The sequence below is a fragment of the Acomys russatus genome, chromosome 4 (genome assembly GCF_903995435.1).
Source record: "Acomys russatus chromosome 4, mAcoRus1.1, whole genome shotgun sequence".
Lineage (NCBI taxonomy): Eukaryota > Metazoa > Chordata > Mammalia > Rodentia > Muridae > Acomys > Acomys russatus.
In genome coordinates, this window is record NC_067140.1 from 84,190,270 (window position 1) to 84,206,837 (window position 16,568).

Genomic DNA, 16,568 nt, shown 5'->3' on the forward strand with positions numbered 1-16,568 from the left:
GAACACAGAGAATCCCTCTCTGCCCGACACACAATCTCCTTCTTGTCCAGGATGATTTCTCCATCTTCCTTTACATATTAGGACATTCCAGGGCAAAGGAATGTGTCCTTCATACTGCCCTTTGGCGTTTCCATATCTAACCTGAAGCACACACACATACCCTGACATAAATGTAAAAAAAATATTAATTATATGTTAAGGATAACCAAATTATCCTCCCAGGGTCACTATTTTGTCTATTTATTGTTTTGTATGGTTATTCATCCAGCAATTACACTGACATCAGGTGTTTCATGCCAGAGAGATAACCCAGTGGACACCTAAATATGACTCTGAAATATACCTTTGGTTCCTTCTGACTGAGGGCACTTTGAAATACAATTAGAGAGAGACATGCCCCTGTCACATAAAATGTCCTGTCTAGTTTTTTCTGCCTCATCAATGGAAACCATCTCTCAGGAGATCCTTGATGACTTAGGTAAAGATAAGAAAACCCTCTGGATTCAGCTTATATTAGAAGTATACATTGCTCAATTTCTAGGCTGATGAGACCTGGCTGTGAGTCTTAATGAAAGAACAACGTATATATAGAGTGAGCCCAGAGCAGTTACAGCAAGGACGAGTGTGTTGTTGAGGTTAGGAACAAGGACAGAGACTCACGGGGACAGGTCCACACTATCTCTGACCCTGGGACAAGCACTCACCTGCAGTTTATTGTTCACTGTGTTGCTGAGGTTTGTGTCACTGCTGTGAAGATTGTAAGCAGGTCTGACGAGATCCAGTGCACCCTGATTACTCATTTCATCCAATCATTCCCAATAATGCTTATGACACATCCAGACTGGTGAACAAAACAACCCCCACTGCGGAAGTGGCATGAAAACCAGACATATTATCAATTCATGCCAGTGAGGTCTCCCTTGGTTGAGTCTCGTTTGTTTGTTTGTTTGTTTATCTACTTATTCTCTTTCACAACTGAGAATTTCTTGGCTGAGGAACAGAATACACAGACATTTCAGTTTTTTTTTTTGTTTTTTTTTTGTTTTTTTTTTTTTTTTTTGGTTTTTTTCGAGACAGGGTTTCTCTGTGTGGCCTTGACTGTCCTGGACTCAGTTTGTAGACCAGGCGGGCCTCAAACTCACAGTGATCCCCCTGCCTCTGCCTCCTGAGTGCTAGGATTAAAGGCGTGCGCCACCACACCCAGCAGACATTTCAGTTCTTTTTTTTTCCTTTCTTTCTTTCTTTTTTTTTATTAATTTATTCTTGTTACATCTCAATGTTTATCCCATCCCTTGTATCCTCCCATTCCACCCCCCCCCCATTTTTCCATTATTCCCCTCCCCTATGACTGTTCCTGAGGGGAATTACCTCCCCCTATATATTCTCATAGGGTATCGAGTCTCTTCTTGGCTACCTGCTGTCCTTCCTCTGAGTGCCACCAGGTCTCCCCCTCCAGGGGATATGGTCAAATGTGAGGCACCAGAGTACGTGAGAAAGTCATATCACAGTCTCCACTCAACTGTGGAGAATATTCTGACCATTGACTAGATCTGGGAAGGGGTTTAAAGTTTACCTCCTGTATTGTCCTTGGCTGGTGCCTTAGTTTGAGCGGGACCCCTGGGCCCAAATCTGCCTATCATAATGTTCTACTTGTAGATTTCTAGGACCCTCTGTATCCTTTTATTTTGCTATTCTCCCATGCGCCTCTCATTTAGAGTCCCAATAGGATGCCTTCCCCTCTGTCCCAGTTAACCCAGAAGCAGAAAGAATCAAATGGTATATACTCACTTATATCTGCATACTAGCCCAAGGGGCATGTCCCACGAAAGCCTTCACTTACCAGGAAACTGGGACATTTCAGTTCTTAACACAAGCGCCCAGACTCTGAAGTCACACATTGTGTTCACATACCCAAATGAAGAGCCATGAGTTGTCCCTCTTTGAACTTATCCCAGTGACGCTCCAGACTCAAAATTGACAGGTTTTCCTTACGACCTCACATAACAACCAAATGCTCACAATCCTCAATTCCACTGACTCCCAATTTTATGCCACAAACAGTACATACCCCATAATTTCACCTTTCACAGCACATTATCACAAGTATTAGAATAATGGACTGCCATGACCAGAGACGTTACAGTTCTGACAGGTCAAGAACCAAGAAGTAGTTTTCTTAGGAAACAGCTCTACTAGAAACAGGAGACCAGATCTAACTGAAAATATTAATATTCCAGACACAAATGAACGACTGAGACTCCAAATTGCTGTTTAGTATGCTCTGTATTGTAGGATATAAACTTCCCGCCCCCTCTACGGAATGCTATGGTGACCCCCAAGACAGTCACAGCCTCTCCTGATTCAGTATCCCGCTGTTTTCTGGTTGTATTAAAAAATAAACAACCAGCAAATGATTTACCCTCTTAAAAATTATTTACACTTAAAAAATGGGATGAGGTAGGATTCCCGCATCTCTTAAAAATGTTTTTAGAGCTACTAAAAAACTTGCATTTACAAAATAGTTGATAAGAACATTCCTCTGTATTGTACAAGAAGGGAGGCAGGGACCCCTGACAGACACGATGGAGGGTTGGTTAGTCGGACTTGGCTTCGTTCTTTTCTACCTCAGAGGCTGGACTCTGGTTTTCTGTCTCTCTATTTTCTGCAGGCAGATCTGTAGTTTGCTCGTCAGCCACTTCAGCCTGTTTGCCTTTTGCTCCCTTTCCTTTTGCTTTCACTTTTTTTTTTTGTCTGATGATTTATCCTTTTCCTATGGCCTTTTTAGACTTTGCGTCCACTTTGGTAGGGACAGGCTTGGCCAACAGCCTCGCAGAGCAGCTCTTGGGCTCCACCTTCCCTGCTCAGTTCCTGCTAACCTTCCTCTTAGGCATCTTGGCAGTGCCGGCTGGGAGACATGCATTGCAGAGCACTGTGCTGCCTAGCTGGGATGCATGCACTGCTGTGACATGCCAAGGGGGCGGTGGGAGAACCAGATGGCTCTAATTTTTATTAATGTTGAAGGAATCCACACCTACTGTTCTCTTGTGGAAACAAAGGCAAAACCTCTTACCTAACAACACATTTCTTGCCTTCCATTCTTTCTGCATACTGAGAGTAGTAAGTATATTACAAGATTCAGGAAAATCGTATACCAGAAGGATGACATACAACTCTGATTCTTCTAAGACATAATCCTCTCTCTCTGCCTAAGAATTCCTGTGGGAGAATGAGTAGAAGGCAAAATAACTAAAATAGAGTCCAGATGTAAACGTGAATAGTCACGTGTATATCTTGTAATCTCCTCTCTACTAGAGCCAATTCTCTATCGGCCTCAGCTGATTTTTTTTTTTTAGACTATTTAACTTCTTATCACCTTGTAAAGTTTGAAATAAGTTACTTAGTTCTTGAGAAATTAATCCAATTGTGGGCCTTAATCAGTTAACGTCTCTCAACAATTTTTGAAAATTATTAAGCGTTTTTAATTGGTCTCTAGTGGTTTGTACCTTCTGTGGTTGAATGTTCTGCAGACTTACATCCTAGATAATTTATAGTCTCCTCTTTGCATTTTCACAGGAGCGATTTATAATCCCCCAGAAGGCAAATTTTTCTTTACTTCATCAAACATTTTCCTAAGGTAACTTTATTTGAATCAGTGAGCAAAATATCATCTTTAAAATGGTAAATTATGGATTGAGGGAACTGCTTATGAATTATTTCTAATGGCTGTCATACAAAATGTTGACATAAGGTAGGATTATTCAACATTCCTTTTGGTCGGACTATCCAATGTTATCTTTTAATAGGTGGAGAGTTGCTATAAGTATTGTGAAAGCAATTTTTTCTATATCTTGTTCATGAAAAGGGATTGTGAAAAAGCAATCTTTTAAATTGATTACTATAATAGGCCATGATTTAGGTAACAATGGAAGAAATGGGATTCCAGGCTGTAAAGAACCCATTGGCTGAATGATTTTATTAATTTGTCACAGATATCTCAACATCCTCCATTTGCCAGATTTCTTTTTAAAAATAAATATAGGAGAATTCCAATGGCTGGTGGACTCTTCTATATGTTGAGCCTCCAACTGTCTTTGGACTAGCTGTTCTAGTGAATGCAACTTTTGCCAGCCATAGTCCATTATTTCACCCAAACAGGTTTGTCAGTTAACCATGTTCGTGATAAGGCAGTTGGTGTGTTATCAGCAGTGGCTCCCCAATATAGCTGAAGAGTCACCATTTGCTGTATGCTGCTTATGGACTGCCTGCACATTCTATAACTGTCTTTGATAACATTTAAAATTTTCTTTATCAGGAGAATGTCCTCTCTTATGGCGTGGTCCTGAAGTTGGATAACTGCTAACCCTGCTTCCCATTCTTGCAACAGCTCTCTTCTTCATAAATTTGTGGGTGTATGAGTGACATGTGACCTTCTGGACCTATACATTTAGGCCATTTTATACTTTGTTTTACATGGGATAAAGTTCCAATCCCCTAAAATTTAATATCTGCCTCCTGAACAAGGCCAAGCTAGAGGCCAAGATTTTGTTGACATTATTTCATCTATTCCAGTGTCTACCACTTCTTCAATTTCATATTAATTATAACTACCTTTAGTTTTGGCCTCTGATCATAAAGAAGTTTGCCAACATACTTGTTCTTTATCCCTTCTGGGTTTTTGTTTGTTCCTTTGTTTTATTTTATCCATTGAAGTGCTTTGGCTTTGATATCTGGGATTTTAATGTCTGTCTTCGGTGCAGGATTGCTTACTTGTTCTGTGGATGAGTATCTCCATTGCTGCCCTGAAATGGCTGATTTGTACTTGATATTGTGGCCTGCAAGAGGCCCTCTCCCTGGGAATCACCCAACAAGGGGTTCCCCCATTTGTCTCTTCATCTACATTCATTAATCCAATCTTAGCTTTCACCACACCTTTTGTGTATTCCAGAAAACGTAGGCCTTATTTCAGAATTATTTTGGTTCTTTTTACAATTCTTTTTTAAATGGCCTTGCTCATCACAATTGCAACATTTGAGTGTTTGGATGTTCCCAAAACCTTTAGAGATCACTTTTCCTCTTAAAGTCATATTATATGAATGAGATCCAATACCAATCCTATTTTAAATTTATTTGTCTGTAGGTACTGATCTTGCCTTTGAGGGCTTCATTCTCACTTTGCATGCAGTGTTAGCATTTTCAAAAGCCAAAGATCCAATTAGTGCTTTCTTACCTTGTGAATATGATACCCTTCTATCTACAGCTGAAGTCAGTCTTTGTAAAAAGTCGGGTTCTTTTTTTTTTCTTTTCACTGACATTTGGACTTCCTTAGCAACTCTTGTTTCACTCTCCAACATGTCCCCCTATCCACGATGAGCCTGCTTGTCCACCTGGTGGCTGAATTCCATACTGACCTAACTGGAACCAAGATGACACCCCTCTCCTATCCTCTTCTCCACTCTACTTCCATAAACAGCTGCTCAGAATAACATCTTGTCAGCTTTGGGGACTTTCTTTGATACTTCAATAAAATTTTCCTTGAGTTAAAAAAATTGATTAGTTGTCCCTACTTAATGTGATAGAATGTTCATTTCTTTAAATTGCTTATCACATTTGTATATTTTTTATTTTAGAAGTTCTGCTGAATAAAGTTATGTTTTGACTTATAAAAAATTAAATTGTTTGCATTTTTATTACTATATTTTAAAGTAAATTGGATTATAACATGTTTTATAAGGTATATTGTATATATTTGCAGATAATAAAAATAAAATCATACTTATAAAAACATAGGTCAAACACAGGAAAGAGATTCTTAGCTGGCATTAATAACAAGTAAGTAGACATAGTTTCTCCATGAGCATGTTTCATGTTCTCCTTAGTAGAGGATAGTTCTTAATGTATTCTGATGTCTACTATAACATTTATGCATAACCCTTTAACAATAGAGTAGGTTGCTTTCTTGAGCTATAGACAGTTATTTTCAATGCAAGTGGGTTACAAGTTATTATTGATATTATTTAGAGAGAAAACACGGTGGGACTCAGGGATGTTTTTCTTTTCCTTTATCTTCCGTTCTTAGGTTTGGAGTTAGGGGTTGAAATATAGAAGGGGAACAATAAAAATAAATAGGGAAGATAAAACAAAGAGTAAATTAGTGAATCTACTTCTCAACTTAATGCCTTAACTGTCACTCACAGGATTATTTTTAATTCACTGGCATATAATTTTGTATACATATATATGCATATGCAAAATAAGTTTAATTTTAGATTCAGTGGTATAGAATTAAAATGTAAGATTCTTCTTCACACACACTATATATATTTCTACTCTGAGTTATTGTAACCATATAAGTCAATTATAACACAAGGTTTACTTCCAATACTTTGAAAGTGCTACTGCAGGCAGTTTAGGATAAATAAGTTAATCAAATCATGGTCATGTCAAGTGATAGTCTACTTTTATCGCAAGAATATACATCCTAGGTGCAGCAGATAGATATGATTCTATAGAAAGATAAGGAAGGATAGTTAGGTAAGGTCTTCAAAAACTCCAGAGACATGCAGAATATGGCATTTAAAGTGCTTTTATTATTTTAAAGATTCACTGACAATGAGACAGGTTAACACCCAGCCTACCTCAAAGAGGATGATGAGCCTCAAAGAACCTCCTTATGGAGATGGTTTCTAATGAGGCAAACAAGCCACTGGGAAAAATGTCCTCTTTTCTACCACAGACAGAATTCTGCCTAAAAGAGTCAAGTTTGGATGCAGACAAAGTTGATGGCCAAACTCTACTGAGACAGGATAAGAAAGTACTCAAATAGTTCCTGCCTCATAAATATGTCTGTCGGATTTATTGGGCCAGAAGGCTGAAGAAGATTCTCTAACGTTATAGAGAGTTCTGAGTGAGTAGTCAGTAGCAATCTGTCTCTGTCATCTTCTTATTTGGAAAGCTACTAACCTGTACTTCTTGTATAGTCAAGTAATTAATTTTATTCATTTTCAAGTCTCTGATGGGATTGAAGACCAGATAGTTTAGTTTTACAACTAAGCTTAGTTGTTTAGGGGTTAAGATGCTTTAGGTCTAGATAGATGTCTTAAGCTGATAAAGATGAGATACAATAGATATTGATTTACATTCAGAATTTTGGACACACCAAGACAGAAAAAAATGTTTTCTCCAAGGCTGCCAAATACAAATAGCCAAAACACTAAGAATGCAACATTTATATAATTCCTGATTTGGAGATAGTTATCAGTAATCAATGTCGATGTCTTGGAGATACACAAGCCTCAGAGGAGAACATCCTTGTGGAGTTGAGCAAACAGTGTGAGAACTAGAGTTACCAGTGGTGAAAAGTGTGGTTCAGAATGGCTTTAGTGTCAAAGGAATATATATATATATATATATATATATATATATATATATATATATATATATATATATATATAATTTTACTGAATGTACTATGAATTCAGGGCAATAAAGTGGAAAGAGAAAACACTTAGAACATTTTTCAGTCCTACAAGTCACATTCACCTTCTATAGTTCACTAGTGACTACAATTGACGATAACAAAGAGATGAGTAATGCTGCCCTAAAAGACCCTAAGCAACCAGAATCATAAAGATGACATGAGTATTGGTACCTGTATTCCTAGGCATTTAAAATCTTACAGAACTCTGACAAAATGAGCTCCAGGTTTGGAAGTGGCCTATCACATCACAGCAAAATATTTGGTAAAAGCAAACACTAATCTATGTTGCAAAAATTAGAGTCCAAGTGGATTAAAGACCTCAACATAAAACCAGACACATGAAATCTATTAGATGAAAAAGTGGGAAAGAGCCTAGTACTCATTGGCACAGGAGACAACTTCCTGAACAGAACATCAAGAGCTCAGGTCCTAAGATCAACAATTAATAGATGGGACCTCATGAAACTGAAAAGCTTCTGTAAGGCAAAGGACATTATCAACAGATCAAAACAACAGCTTACAGATTGGGAAAAGATCTTTACCAACCCTACATCTGACAAAGGGCTAATATAAAAAATATATAAAGAACTCAAGAAATTAAACACCACCAAACCAAATAACCCAATTAACAAATGGTGTACAGAGCTAAACAGGGAATTCTCAACAGAAGAATATCAAATGACTGAGAAACACTTAAAGAAATGATCAACATCCCTAGTCATCAGGGAAATGCAAATCAAAATGACTGTGAGAGTCCATCTTACACCTACATGAATGGTGAAAATTAAAAACTCAAGTGGAAAGGATGTGGAGAAAGGGAAACACTCCTCCATTGATGGTGGGAGTGCAAACTTGTACAACCAATTTGGAAATCAATATGGTGCTTTCTCAGGAAGTTGGGAAGAATTCTACTTCAAGACCCAGCCTGGGCATACCACTCCTGGGCATATACCCTAAAGAGGGTCCACCATGCAACAAGGACATTTGCTCAACTATGTTCATAGCAGCCTTATTTGTAATAGCCAGAATCTGGAAACAACCTAGATGTCCCTCAACTGAAGAATGAATAAAGAAACTGTGGTACATTTACACAATGGAATATTATTCATGCATTAAAAGCAAGGAAACCTTGAAATTTGCAAGCAAATGGATGGAACTAGAAATGATCATCCTAAGTGAGGTAACACAGACCCAGAATGACTCACATTGTTTATACTCACTTATAAGTGGATATTAGTCCAACATAGATATCCTCTGAGAGACTCCACCCAGTGGGGGATTGAATGGGACAGGTACTGGGTCTAGAAGCTGGACTCTGGGCAGAGTGATGAGAGCCATAGGGAAGAGTGGGGGGGATGGAAGGCCCAGGATGGAGCAGAAGCTCCACAGGCTTACTGACTGGGGCATGGGGAGTGGGTGCTTCACAGACTGATACAATGTATGCAGAGAATCAAGACCCCTTTCTTAGATATAGCCAATGAACTGCTGATTCTCCAGGTGGGGGAAAGGAGGTGACTGCTACTAAGCCTTTGACATGCACCTGGGTGCCCTATATTTGACCACTGCCCCTTTGCAGGATGGCTCAGTGGGCACACAGTGGAAGGGGATGCAGGCTATCCTGATGAGACATAATATGCTGTCTCCAGAGGTCTAGGGGAGGCGAATAAGCAGAAGACAGAGGGAAGGTGTCAATGGAAAGATGAACAGGAGGGGATAGCAATCAGGAGGTAATGGCAATAAATTATAATAAATAAAATATACATTTAGAAATGCTGGTGGAAGAGGGGGCTGCTGTAGAGAACGATGCACCAACCAAGGACCATGCAAGGTGAGCACCTAGACACTCTGCTTAGTGGGTTCCACAACATGGCGAATACAGACTGCTTCTGACATGGCCTCTGGTCCTCCGGTGTGGATCACTTCCACCTGGTTAGGCAGCCTGGCCAGGCCGTAGAGGAAGGGGATGCAGGTAGTACAAATGAAATTTGATGAGCTGAGATCAGATATTAGGGGAGGAGGGCTCTCCCTTTCTGGGGGCTAGGGGAGGGAGGGACAGTTATGAGGGAGGGAGGGTGGGATCAGTAGGTGCTGAGGGTGGGGACTACAGTTGGGATGTAAGAATTCAAATTGCAGAACAAGCAAGTAATTTATATTCCTAATCTTACTACATGGGAATAACTCTGAGACTGGCTGAGACATGAATGTTTATGCTTCTTATTGGTTACAGAATCCCTGTGATTTAGGATTAGATGCCATTCCTTCTATGGCATGAATGAAGATTTACAGATTCTTTTCATCTGCTCAGGCAAAGAGCAGAGAACTAGACTTAATTGCTACGTGCTTGCTGCACACACTTATAATTTTAAGACTTTATAATGCATGTGAAACATTATTTGTTTTCCGGACAAATGAACCAGACTTTGAAGCTGGATCAGACCTGACAGGATTCATTCATCTCAGCATGCTGGACACTGACATCCCATATCCTTCATGATCCAGATCCAAGTGCTTCAGCTGCTGTTCTCCATCAGAACAGGACAGCTCCCAAGACAGCTTTGAAGAAGGCTTCCATTCCTAACTGGTCCAGCATTTCATGTTGTCACACACAGGACATATATTAAGCCTGGAATTTCTCAAGATTTAGAAACTGGGCCACAAATGCTAGTTTAACCATTTTCCTCAATTTTGCTTGGGCTCCTACAAAGGAATTATTCATCCCAAATCAGCTGGAAAAGACCCCAAGAGAATGACAATCCACTTCTGTTAAGGGGGGTTGGATAGGTTTTTGGTTGCTTTCGTGGGCTATTTTGTGGCAAAATATCCCACAAAATCAACATATCTAAGTCAAGGTGGAAAACGGTACTGAGAAGTTGGATGGCTGTGATGATAAACATGATCAATATGTCTAAGCAATGACTTTCAGTTTTAGGAGCTATATTAACTATGACAGTAGGCATGATGGTAGAAAAGTGAGGCTGGCCGGCCACATTATATCTGTAGTGTCAAGCGAGTGAGTGAAGAGTCAATTCCTTCTCCTTGTTGTACTGAATATAAAAAGATTAGAGAGATTTTATGTGGTTGTGTCGTTCGTTCTGTTCTGTCATTGTGAGCATGGCCCACCTTATTCCAGCTTTTCTATATTTATTGTTGGTTGTCTGTGATTTCTCTATTTCCTCATCACCAAATTCAGGTTTCCAGGACCAAGCTGAGCAGTGTAAGGTTGGAGAGGGTTAATAAACAAGAAATCCCACTCAAAACTAATAAACTTCCTCCACTAAGACTTCACAATCCAAGGTTTCCACAGTCTTCTTCAACTGCTTTGCTTTTACAGGAGTTGGAAGTCAAAAAAGCTACAATAAGGTTAAAATATCTAAGAATGTAGCTTGAAAGAAAGATTGAAAGATCGTCCTTATCATGACTTCATTTATGAAACACAATACAAAGAGGCAAAAAAATATCAAGACACATATAGTGGAGCCTCGCGGACTATAAAGGCAACGTATTAGGTGGCCTGATAACTTGTAGGCTTTTTTTCCTCAACAACTTCAACTCCTGGGTCCCTAATGTCATCCTTTTCTGCTGCAGCACAAAAGACTAGAATTGAAGGCCGTCTGGTCCTAAAGCCAAGGTTTCAAACTGAGTATGTTTTCCTTTGACACTTTGGGATTCCTTTTTATGTCTCTGGCATTCAGATGTAGAATCTAATACATAACAGTTTTCTTACTTATGGGAGCTGGGGATTACGCCTTTGCTATACTGTTGTTTCTCTATCAAATTCCAGAAAAATTCTTTGATTTTCCTATTTTATGCTTTTCATTAATGATTAATTAAAAACTAAGAACCCAGAAGGGTCACTTCAGTGTAGCCATTAACAAGTGTACTTTGTTTTGTTTTGTTTTTTTGTTTTTGTTTTTTTACAATTTTTACATATACATTTATATTATTATACAAATATCCAAATAAACTACCTATAATAAGAAGAACCATGACGCAATCAAGAATTATATAAATGTTACATTCTTAGTGTTTTGGCTATATGTATTTGACAGCCTTGAAGAAACCATCTTTCCTATCTTGGTGCATCTAAAATTCTGAGTGTAAATCAATCTCCACCACATCTTGTCATTATCATTTTAAAACATCTATCTAGACCTAGAAACATCTTAACCACTAAACAACTAAGCTTCATTGTAAAACTAAGCAACCTGGTCTTCAACTCCATCAGAGACTTGAGAAGGAATAAACTTGATTCCCTGAATATGCCAGGAGTTCAGTTTAGTAGCTTCCCAAATGAGAAGATGACAAAGACAGTTTTCTACCTGAATACTCACCCAAAACTCTTTATAATTTTGGAGCATCTTCTTCAGACTTCTAGCCCAATATATCTGACAGATATATTTGTGAGGCATGAATTATTGAGGACTTGCTTACCCTGTCTTGGCAGAGTTTGTCCATTGACTCTGCCTACATTGAAGATTGTCTTTTTTTAAAGGTAGAATTCTGTCTGTGGTAGAAAAGAGGACATTTTCCCAGTGTATTGTTTGCCACACACATTAGAAACCATCTCCATAAGGAGGTTCTATGATGCTCATCATCCTCTTTGAGGTAGGCTAGGTGTTGCCAGGAGTTAACCTGTCTCATTGTCAGTGAATCTTTAAACTAATAAAAACATTTTAAAATGCCATATTCTGCATGTCTCTGTGGTTTTTGAAGACCTTTCCTAGCTATCCTACCTTATCTTCCTATAGAATCATATCTATCTGTGGCACCTAAGATGTATATCCTTGTGATAAGAGTAGACTAGCAATTGACATGACCATGATTTGATCAACTACCAATCGACTTCTATAACTTATTTATCCTAAACAGCTTGCAATATCGCTTTCAAAGCATTGAAAGTAAACCTTACATTATATGGGTACAATACCTCATATCAGAGTATATGTATATATGACATTTCACAATGTGCTACACAGGAATCTAAGCCTGGAATTTCTCAACATTTAGAAACTGGACCACAAATGAGATTCCTAGCATGTTTATCAGTTTCCTCAATTTTATTTGGGCCCCTACTAGGAAAACTTAAGAGAACAACACCTCATTTCCTTTAAGGGGAGTCAGGTAGATTTTGGTTGCTTTCTTGGGCTACAGAGGGATGTTATCAATGGGAGTTGGATACAAGTTATTATTGGTCTCATTTAGAGAGAAAACAAAGTTAGACTCAGCAATGCCTCTCTTTTCCCTTATGTTACATTCTTAGGTTTGGAGGTAGTGGTTGAAAAGAAAGAAGGGGAATATAGAAATGTATAGGGAAGATAGAACAAAAAGTAGATTAGTGAATCTACTCCTCAACTTAATGCCTCAATTGTCAATCACAGGGTTATTTTTAACTTACTGGTATAGAATTTTATATATAGGTACAAAATAAGTTTAATTCTAGATATAGAATTCAGGTATAGAATTCAAATGTAAGACGACTACTACTATTACTACACACACACACACACACACACACACACACACACACAAGCTATCTATCTATCTATCTATCTATCTATCTATCTATCTATCTATCTATCTATCTATCTATCTATCTAATCTCTTCTCAAGTCTCTGATGGAGTTGGAGACCAAGTAGTTTAGTTTTACAATGAATTTTAGTTGTTTAGGGGTTAAGATGTTTTTAGGTCTAGTTAGATGTTTTAAGATGATAATGATAAGATGTGATGGAGATTGATTTACACTCAGAGTTTTAGATGCACCAAGATAGGAAAGATGTTTTCTTCAAGGCTGTCAAATACAAATAGCCAAAACACCAAGAGTGTAACATTCATATATATTGGAAACTTTTTTTGAAAGTGCCCTTGGACCTGTCTTGTTCTGATGAAGAACAGCAATTGAAGCACTTAGTGCTGGAACATGAAGGATGCAGGATGTCATTTTCCAGCATGCTGAGAGAAATGAATCTTGTCAGGTCTTACCCAATGTTAGTGTCCAGTTCTTTTGTTCTGATAGAATATAATTTCTCAAAAGCATTATACACTCCTAAAATTATAAGTGTATATGGTATGCATGATGCACAGAACAGTTAAGGCTGGTTTTCTGGTCTTTGTATGGGCATTAAAAAAAAGACATTGGTAACTTTCATTCATGTCATTTGAAGAATGGTATCTAATAGTAAGTAATTCATAGGGGTTCTATAGCCAACAAGAAGCATTGTCTATGCTGAGGCATTCATTTCTCAGCCAGTCTCAGAGCTATTATCATATAGTGGGATTAACAATATAAGTTACCTGCTTGTTCTGCAGTTTAAATTCTTCACATCCAATTGTATTCCCCTTCCTCATTCCTTCCTAATCTACCTTCCCTCATCTCCTCTTCCTCCCTCCCTTAGTACACAGAAAGGGAAGTCCTCCTCCCCTAACATCTGACCTTAGCCTAACAAGTGCCATATGTAGTACCTGTAACCTCTTCCTCTGTAGCCTGGAAAGGCCATCCTGCAAGGGGGAGGTGATCCAAGTTCAGTGGCCAGAGTGCATGACTGAAGTAGTCCCTACTCTCCACACATGGGATCCACAAGGAGACTGTCCTACTACTACATCTGAGCAGAGAGTCTAGGTCCACATCATACGTGGTCCTTGGTTGATGTTTCAGCCTCTGTGTTGTCGTGTACTTAACCTGTATTATGTGGCTAATACCTGCATATGAGTGAGAATATGCCATGTGTGTCTGTCTGGGTTACCTCACTCAGGATGATTGTCTCTAGTTTCCTCCATTGGCCTGCAAATTTCAAGATTTCCTTGTTTCTAATAGCTGAATAGTATTCCATTGTTTAAATGTACCATAGATTCTTTATTTATTCTTCAATTGAGGAAAATCTAGGTTGTTTCCAGATTCTGGCCATTATGAATAAATGTAGTTTGACCTTAGCTAAGTATAACTAGTACAGAAGAGCCCTAGACTTTGCAGACTCCTGTCAGTCTCAGTATTCTTGTGTTGCGCCTTTTCCTGGAGGGTGGAATAGGCCACTTTGATGGTGCAAGCCCTCCCTTGACAGTTCTGTAGCTTTTATATCCCCCAAACACTCAGTCTTTCTGATTTGGCCATATAAGTGTTAGCTCATTGTAATTTTGATTCTTTTCTTTGTAAGAATGTTTTGTTGAAGGCAATAAACACCTATCAATAGCTACTAATTTTTAATGTTTCTAGTGGATATGTACCTTTTAACATTGAGCTGAGCTTAGTCATATTCATTTTATTCCCTGTTTTCCCCCAATACCTTGGGTAATAGACTAAATGCGAGTGAGAATCACCATGAACACATTTTAGATATTTTTTTTCTGATAACATATCACGCTTCCCTTCTAGCTTCATTTTTTAAATGATGAATCTTTGTTTAATCTGTTCACGAATTTTTTTTATTATTCTCTCTCTTGTACAGAACATGATACTTCTTTATACTTTTCTATGATCTAGCTCTACACTCCTGATTTTATTTATTTATTTTTATTTGTTTAGTCACTTTACACCCTGATTAAAGTCCCCTCCTGCCTCTCCTCCCAGTCTCACCCTCATGCATCCCCATCCTCTCCTCTCTTCCTCCTCACAGAGGTGGAGGCTCCTCATGGGTACCAATGCATCCTGGTACATCAAGTCACAGCAGGACTAAGAACGCATTCTTCCACTGAGGCAAGAGAAGGTAGCCATGCTCTGGGAAAGGGATTCAAAGGCAGGGAACAGAGTTAGAGACATTCCATTCTCCAGTTATTATGGGACCCATATGAAGAACAATCTGAACATCTGCTACATATGTGTAAGGGGCCTAAGTCCAGCCCATGCATGCTCTTTGATTGGTGAATCAGTCTATGTGGACCCCCATTGGCCCAGGTTGATTGACTATTTGGGTCTTCCTGTGGTGTCCTTGACCATTCTGGCCTCCTAATCCTTCCTTATACTCTTCTGTAAGATTCCCCAGTTTCTGCCTATTGTTTGGCTGTGTGTCTCTGCATCTGTTTCCTTTAGCTCCTGAATGAAACCTCTCAGAATACAGCTGTGCTAGGCTCCGTGCCTCAAGCATAGCAGGGTACCATTAATAGTGTCAGTGGTCGTCTCTCTTCATGAAGTGTGTTTCAAGTTGGGACAGTCATTGGTTGGCCAGTCCCTCAATATATGCTCAATCATTGCCTCTGCACTTCTTGCAGGCAGGACAAATTTTGGGTCAGAGGTTTTAATGGGTGTATTGGTGTCCACCTCCCTTCACTGGAAGTCCCGATTGGCAACAAGAAGTGGATACTTCAGATTTCATAACCCCCACTGCTTTGGTTCTAAGCTAGGGTCTAACCTATAGACCACAGGGAGCTTCCACTATCCCAGAGATTCCCCCAACTAATTTCCATTATCTCCCCTTAGCCTCCCCCATATCTCTAGAACCAGGCCCCCCTCTATGTCTCCCCATCTTATTTCTTATCCAGTTATTTCACTCCAACTACATCATATGTCTATTTTATTTCCATTCAGAGTGAGATTCAAGCATCTTATTTTGAACCCTCCTCATTACATAGCTTCTTTGAGTCTGTGAATCATAGCATGGTTATCTTGTCATTTATGGCAAATTTCCACTTATAAGTGAGTATATACCACGCATGTCATTTCAGTCTGGGTTACTTCACTCAAGATGACAGTTTCTACTTCCATACATTTGCCTGAAAAATTCATCATGCCCTTGTTTTAAATGATGAGTAGTATAGTTGTCTCCCTGAACAGAAGTCCAGCCAAAGTGAAGCAAATACGTCTACATAAAACTAGATACACTAAACTAATAGAAGAGAAAGTGTAAAATAGCCTTGAATGCATTGGTACAGGAGACAACTTATTGAAAAGAATCTCAACAGCTCAGGAACTAAGATCAACAATTGATAAATAGGACCTCATGAAACTGAAAGGCTACTGTAAGGCAAAGGACACTTGACAGTAGGTCAAAAGTCAGCCGACAGAATGGGAAAACATCTTTACCAACCTTACATCTGACAGAGGGGTAATATCCATAATATATTTTTTAAAACTCAAGAAATTAAACACAAACAAACCAAATA

At 38.8% G+C, this 16,568-nt stretch overlaps 1 pseudogene; it reads right to left on the reverse strand.

The window, feature by feature from the left end:
* Positions 1–2,594: 2,594 nt before the first annotated feature.
* Positions 2,595–2,891, reverse strand: LOC127188666 (non-histone chromosomal protein HMG-14-like; annotated as a pseudogene).
* Positions 2,892–16,568: the final 13,677 nt, after the last annotated feature.